Genomic DNA, 8,059 nt, shown 5'->3' on the forward strand with positions numbered 1-8,059 from the left:
GGTGCCCATATGGGGTGCCTGCGTGGCATGCAGTGGCTTAACCTACATCCCAGTGCCAGCCCCAAGTTCCACATTCTCAAAACGTCTCCAGTGGCTTCCTATCTCTTCAAGAATGAAATCTGAAGTCCTGACCGTGGGTGGGTGTTGTGATGCAGTGGTTAAGCCACTGCTTGGGTGTGGGGAGCAACTGGGAGCAACTCGGACTAGACTAAGTTACTGGAATTAAGACTTATTCAATGCATCTGCTCTCCCACAATATGGCGCTGGGAGAGGAGAAAACAGCTTCTACCCAGCTGCCTCTCACCAACTTGACAAACTGTAGGACCTGCTCCTGATTGGAGGAGAGCAGTGTACTCGGCGTGTGGGCAGCCGAGTTGGGATTGGTGGAAGAGGACTATAAAGGAGGAGAGAGACAACATGCACCAGGAACACCTGAGGAACATCTGAGCAGCCCCCGAGAGAGCCGGTCGGCGGTGTGCCGCTCCCCCGCGGAAGTGGGGAAAGTGGCAGGGGGAGCCGCCCTTCCACGGAGGTGGAAGGGTCGGTAGCCAACCCGGGAAGAACCAGCAGCAAACCCGGGGAGGGCCGAGCAGACAAAAGAACAGCGCAGGGTCCTGTGTCGTTCCTCCACGAAGAGGGGGAGCGACACTTGGGAAGCTCGCACGCCATACGAGTTCCAGTTCAATCCCAGCTACTCCACTTGATTCAGCTTCCTGCTCATGCATCCTGGGAAGCAGCAGATGATAGCTCAAGTACTTGAGTCTCTGCCATTCATGTGAGGACCTGGAAGGAGTTCTGGGCTCTTGGCTTTGACCTAGCGGTCAGGAGTCATTTGGAGAGTGAACCAGAGGATGGATGATTTTTTTCTGTCTATTTTTCAAGTAGCTGAAAATAAACATTTAAAAGGCAAGATCATTACCGTGCTGTACAAGGAAGTGTCTGGCAGGAAACAGGTGGGTAACACACTCAAACTGAGGGATTTGAAGACTGCTTAGCCGTGGGACACTTTATAAAGGGTTTAGGGACATCACAAGGCTTACTGTGTGTGAGTCCTTGGAGCTCCAGCGTGCATGGGGAGACGTGGGATATCGCCACCCCCGGGCTGAGGGATGCAGGCTTGGAGCCCCAGAGCTGGAGAGGGCCACCTGACGAGCTGGGGCCCCCACTATGTAGCTCTTGTACTCAGATTTTTTTTTTTTCCAATGCCTTCCATCGGCCAAATTTCAGGAAGCTTTAGAGGCCAAGGGAGCTTAGTGAATTCCATAAACCTCAGCTTCCCGGGCAGCGGAGCAGGGTAGAGGTAGCAAGGTGGTGAGTGGACCCGGAAGGACGGCGCCCGGGAAGTACCCAGACTAAGGGCTGCTGTGATCCGGCCTCCCACCCTCTCCAGTCACTTGCATCTATCAAACTCTTCCCAGGCCCCTTGCCCTGCTCTGGAAGGCTCTTGTCCCACATATCCATGTGGCTGGCTCCTTCAGTTTAGGTCTTGCCAAGTGTGGTCTCCCAACCACCAGCCTGTTTCCCCATCCTGCTATTTGTTTTCAGGGCTTTCTGTCACCTGATGCACCTGATGTGGTCATAGAGCAAGTGCAGCTGAGTGCTGGTGGCAGGGAGGGAGGGAGTAGGGATTCACACCCCCAGTTCTTTAATTCCCCAGAAAAATGTCCCTCTGCTGAGATTCACGTGTCTCCTCCCATCCAAAGCCTGTGAACTCTAACCCCTAGCATCTGAGCTATCTGTATCAGCCTTCAAAAGTATTTCACTGTTTACCAACATGTCTGTCAGCCTTTCTCCCCACTGCAAGTGTTTTGTTTTCAATTGATTCCAAAGCATTTTCATTTGAAGTCAAACAGACATGTTTGCAAATAAATGACAGAACACACACACACACACACACACACACCATTTTTATTTATTTGAGAAGCAGAGAAAGCTCCTATCCACTGGTTCACCTCCCAAATGCCTGCAATGGCTGGGGCTGGGCCAGGCTGAAGTTGGAGGCTGGGACTTCCACTCAGGTCTTACACACGCGCGCAGGGACCATCTGCTACCTCCCCCGCCCCTCTGCAGGAAGCTGGATCCGACATGGAGGCAGGATGTGATCAGGCATTTCGCTGTGGGATACAGGTGTCAAACACTGTGGCTGTAATCCACATGCCACAACGCCCACTCCTATCCTTTGTTTTTATTTATTTATTGTTTGTTTGTTCTGCAAAAAGCACTCAGCTATTTCAGTCTCAAAATTGTCTTGCAGTTCTGGGAAATTTTCTTGAATTTTTCTCTTGATCTGTTCCCTCCTGCTCTCTTCCTGGAGCTCACTATTTGCTAGGCCTTTGGACTGACCCTCTAACTTTCTCGTGTTCTACCGACTGCTTATTTCCTACTTGCTGAGAGATTCCCACCTTATCTTCTCATAGGGGTAGGCTTCTCATGTTCACTTTCATGTTTTTGATTCTTCAGAGCCCGCTGTCAAGGTTTCACGGTCGGCTCTCCGGGGCAGACCACAGCAGTAACACTTGTAGCACCTGACCTATTGCTGTGGTGGGAGAACTCCCCCATGGCTGGGCAGTTGCTGATGGGCAGTTGCCCCAGGGGTCGGGAAGAGCTGCTCAGTAGCACATGTTACATCGCAGACCCTGTGCAGACCCAGTAGATATGCTTGACTTCAGGACCGTGAACAGCAGTTAGAGGGGGTGCAATGAGTAAGGAGTGGTGAGTTTTGACAATTGATTACATTTGCTTGTTTTGTTTTGCTTTAAAGATTTATTTATTTATTTGAAAGAGTTACACAGAGAGAGGAGAGGCAGAGAGAGAGACAGAGAGGTCCTCCATCTGATGGCTCATTCCCCAGATGGCCGCAACAGCCAGAGCTGCACCAACCCAGAGCCAGGAGCCAGGAGCTTCTTCCGGGTCTCCCTTGTGGGTGCAAGGCCCAAGGACCTGGGCCACCATCTTCTACCACTTTCCCAGGCCATAGCAGAGAGCCAGATTGGAAGTGGAGCAGCTGGGTCTCAAACTAGTGCCCATATGGGATGCCGGCGCTTCAGGCCAGGGCATTAACCCGCTGTGCCACAGCACTGGCCCCCTACGTTTGCTTTGAGTAGATTTACCTGTGAATTCATAGAACTTAATTTTTAAAATTTACTTTCATTTTATTTGAAGGGCAGAGAGAAGGATAGAGGAAGAGAGATCTCTCATCTGCGGGTTCACTCCCCAAGTGACTGTCAGAGCTGAGCTCTGAACTCAATCCGGGTCTCCCACGGAGGTGGCAGGGCCCAAGTACTTCAGCGATTATCTGCTGCCTCCTGGGATGCGCATTAGCAGGAAGCTGGAGTTGGGGGAGTTGGGGAGTCAGGACTCAAACCAGACACTTCGATGTGGGATGGGGGTGTCCCAAGTAGGAACTTAACTGCTGCACCAAAACACCCACCTGGGGCCGGTGCAGTGGGTTAAGCTACCATCTGCAGCACCAGCATCCCATATGCCAGCTGCTCCACTTCCAATCCAGCTCTGACAATGACTCTGGAAAGCAGCGGAAGATGGCCCAAGTACTTGAACCTGTATACCAATGTGGGAGACCAAGATAAAACTCCTGGTTCCTGGCTCCCGGCTTCAGCTGGCCCAGCCCTGCCCATGTGGCCATCTGGTAGTGACGGAAGATCTCTCTCTGTAACTCTGCCTTTCAAATAAATAAATAAATCTTAAAAAAAAAACCACCCACTTCTATGATTTAATTTTTAATAATGCTTGTGTTTAATTGGCTTTGCAGAATTCCTGAAGGTTTAACAGATTTTGCATGGCTGTCCAAGCCAGTTCCAGCACACCACTGCTAAGAACATTGATGGATGTAATACCTAATCATCTCTGAATACATTGACAGCCGCGTCCATGTTGTGTGCTCTGAGTTCCTTTTTGTTTGTCTTTTAATTTAGATATTGTTCCAAATTTAGTTGTAATCCTCTTAAGGGACTGGTCCCGGCTCTGGGTGCAGTTTGTTGTACTCAGATGCAGTTACTCTTTTCAACTGCTAGGTGGCGGAGTTGCTGTTGCTGATGGTGCTAACATTACCTTCTATCAATAGTTTATAAAAATTACTCACATTTTTAAAAAAGTGTTTACTTATTTATTTGAAAGGCAGAGTGACAGGGAGAGAAGGAGAGACAGAGAAAGAGCTCCTCCACCCACTGGTTCACTCCTCAAATGCCAGGGCTAGGCCAGGCCAAAGCCAGGCGCCCAGAACACCACTTGGGTGTCCCGCGTGGGTGGCAGGGTTTTCATCTGCTGTTTTCAGAGGTGTTTTAGCAGGAATCTGGGTTGGAAGTAGAGCAGCCAGGACTCCCACTAGCACTGGGATAAGGGATGTGGTGGTGGCTTTAACCACTGAGCCACAATACCAGCCCCTCACAGATTATTTCTTTGGTTTTTTTACAACTTTCCAAAAAGATGACTCTAGATTTTGGGTGGATGGAGATTGAGAATACAATCAAATTTTTAAAAATTACATCCATTTTGGGGCCAGTGTTGTGGCATAGTGGGTAAAGCTACTGCCTATAACATCAGCATCCGATATGGGCACTGGTTTGTGTCCTGGCTGCTTCACTTCCCATCCAGCTTCCTGATAATGGCCTGGGAAAAGCAGCAGCAGGTGACCCAAATGTGTGGACCCTGTCATCCATGTGGGAGGTCTGAATGAAGCTCCTGGCTTCAGCTTGGCCTTGCCCTGGCCACTGTGGCCATCTGGGGAGTGAACCAGCAGATAGAAAATTCTCTCTCATTCTCTGTAACTCTGCTTTTCAAATACATAAATCTATTGGAAAAGTAGAGTTACAGAGAGAGAGGGAGAGACAGAGAGATCTTCCATTTGCCAGTTCACTTCCCAAATGGTCCCAATGGCTGGAGCTAAACTAACCCAAAGCCAGGAGCCAGAGCTTCTTCCAGGTCTCCCACTTGGGAGCAGCGCCGGTCGTAGCAGCCATTAGGGGAGTGAACCAATGGAAGGAAGACCTTTCTCTCTGTCTTTCTCTCACTGTCTATAACTTTCTCTCTGTCTCTCTCTCACTTCACTGTCTAATTCTGCCTGTCAAAAAATAAAAAATAAATAAATAAAATAAAAGTGGATCAGCCAGGACTCGAACCAGCACCCATATGGAACGCTGGCACTACAGGTGGCGGCCTTACTTGCTATGCCACAGCACCAACCCAATAAATCTTATTTTTTTTTAATTGCAGCCATTTTAAAGATGAAGGGATTGAGTTTCAGAAAAAGCAGTTAACTTTGATAAACTAAAGACACTAGGATGTCTTGTGTTCCTATCACTAGACCTTGGTCCTTCTTTTTGCTTCTTTTGGTCCTTCTAGAGTTCTTTTTTTTTTTAAAGAGAAATTCAGGGGCCGGTGCTGTGGCATAGCAGGTAAAGCCTCCGCCTGCAGTGCCAGCATCCCAAATGGGTAGCTCCGACCATGTGGCCAACTAGGAAGTGAACTAGCGGATGGAAGACCTCTCTCCCTCTCTCTTTGTAACTGACTTTCAAATAAATAAATGAACCTTTAAAAAAATAAAGAGAAATCCAAATAAACATTGTGTTTTTCTAGATAAATCAACTGCCAATTTATTAACTAAAATTTTAGCTAACTCCTAATGCATTAAAATATACCTACTAGAGAAGTCAGGAATCGAAGTGACGTGAGGCATTGTTCTCTTGTATCTCATGTCCCCCTCTAATTTGGTTCCCAATAAGTAAACCTTGGAGTTCCCATGTCAGGGATGAGGAGCTGCCTTGCAGCTCCAAACCAGTGCTGTTCCCAACATCCCAGGTGACCTGTTGGTGGCTACAAACACAATGAGGCAGAATGCTGCACTCCCCAGTCCCAGAATGGTCCCTGTTTTCACAGGAAGGAGCAGGACTCACAGGGGGTTCCAAGTGAGTCTGGAAAGTTTCATTTCATAAACTAGGTGGTAGGTGCAGGGGTTGTTATTACAGGCTCTGTATCTTCTTATATACCCAGCGGAACTCATTTTCAAAGCCTCTGTGAAGTCTGGAATTATAAAAGCAGTTCATTCAGCAAGTTTCTTTGTGTACTTTGTGATGCTCTTCAGTGAACAAGTCTTAGAATTGGGATTCATCCCTAATTCATTGCAACACGCTGAGTGCCTGCTATGAGTGAGATGCAAAGCTAGATGCTAATGACTCCCCCCAAGTTCAAGAGGGACACAAAGCTCCCATGGTGGAAACGAACTTCAGAAGGTGTGGGGGAGGCGATAAAACATTAAGGAAGAAATCATAAGTTGGGACGGCTTCATGGAGGAAGATGGCAATTAAACTGCTTTTTTCCTTTTTTTTTTAATTTGAGAGGCAGACAAATAACCCATGGCCACTGGTTCACTCTTCAATGCCCACAAAGGCTGGGGATTGACATGGAGCTAGGAGCGCAATCCACGTCTCCCACGTGGTTAACAGGGATCCAATGACTTGAGCCATCACTGCTACCTCTCAGGGTATGCATAAGCAGGAAGCCAGGGTCAGGAGCCAGAGCCAGGAATCCAACCCAGGCACTCCGATGTGGGCTGGGGCATCTTACCACTGGGCTAAACGTCCACTCTTGTATGCTGAATCTTGAAGGACAGGTTGGGCACAGGGGAGGGGTTGAAATGAAGGAAGCGAGTATCCTGTGCCAAGGGTACAGCGGGAACAAAGTGGCCGGAGGAGGGGTGGTGCGCGAGGCCAGCCAGGGCTCCAGTTGGCCTGGTGAGCTCTGTCATGGTGAGGAGTTTGGAAAAGGAGGTGGGTCAGCTCCCAGAGGACCCTGCAGCAGTGGCAGCAGAGGTGGGAGGCCTCTGTGCACTGTGCAGCCACACACCAGAGCCAGCCACCCTTGGTAAGGGGGGAAGGGCAGGGGAGGCAAGAACAGGCCCAGGGCCAAAGGGGTGGAGAGCCAGGAGCCGGGAGGGGTGTGCTGCCCCTGTGCCTGGTGGGCTCCCTCCTCTCCAGTTCCTCCTGGGAGCAGACATTCAGCCCAACAGTTAAGACACCATTCGGGCCACCCGCATCCCCCAGTTTCTGATCCAGCATCCTGAGAATGTGCACCCTGGGAGGCAGCAGAAGGCCCAGGTGCTTGGGCTCCTGCTGCCCACGTGGAAGACCCGAATAGAGGTCTGGGCTCCTGGCTGCTGCCTGGCCCAGGCCTGACTACTGTAGGCATCTGGGGAGTGAACTAGTGGAACGGAAGATTTCTGTCTCTTTTTGCCTTTCAAATAAAATGAAAATGACATCACATTTTAAAAGATGTTTAAAAGGGAGTGTGGTTTGCACTTCTTTATTTATTTATTTATTTTTATTTGAAAGAGTTACAGAGAGGTAGAGACAGAAAGCTAGGTCTTCCATCCACTGGTTCACTCCCCAGATGGCTGCAATGGCTGGGCTGCGCCAATCCGAAGCCAGGACCAGGAGCTTTTTCCGGGTCTTGCATGTGGGTGCAGGGGTCCAAGGACTTGGCCATCTTCTACTGCTATCTCAGGCCATAGCAGTGAACTGGATCGGAAGAGGAGCAGCCAGGACTAGAACCGGCACCCATATGGGATGCCGGCGCTTCAGGCCAGGGCTTTAACCTGCTGCACCACAGCGCCGGTCCCCAGTTTGTACTTCTGGGTGGTCGGTGGTCCTTCCTCCTTGCTAATGGGTCTCCCATGGTGCCTCCATCATGGGACTCCGTGTGGGGAGGGGACAGAGCCAGGAGAGCAAGAACAGCCGGGAGAGGCAGACAGCACCTCTGCGGGCAGCTTGAGCACTAAGGGTGAGCTGGCCTGGGGGAGTCAGACGGGAGAGGCCGCTGGGGGCTGCGCCCTTGTCCACAGGCTGGGGAGGGGGTGGCCCTCCTGGGTGACATCTGGGGCTGCCAGGGACCTGGACTGCACACCTAAAAGGGAGGGCTTGGGGCAGAGGGACTGGGGAGGGCTGGGGTGCTGGATGGTCCCGCCTTGCCCTGTGCTAAGCTCTGGAAGCAGTGAAACTGCTCAGTGTCCAACACTTCCATCAGAGAGGCCCTGGGGCAGCAAGGATGA

This window comes from Oryctolagus cuniculus, chromosome 1 (assembly GCF_051225735.1).
Source record: "Oryctolagus cuniculus isolate XC-2025 breed Fujian yellow rabbit chromosome 1, ASM5122573v1, whole genome shotgun sequence".
NCBI lineage: Eukaryota > Metazoa > Chordata > Mammalia > Lagomorpha > Leporidae > Oryctolagus > Oryctolagus cuniculus.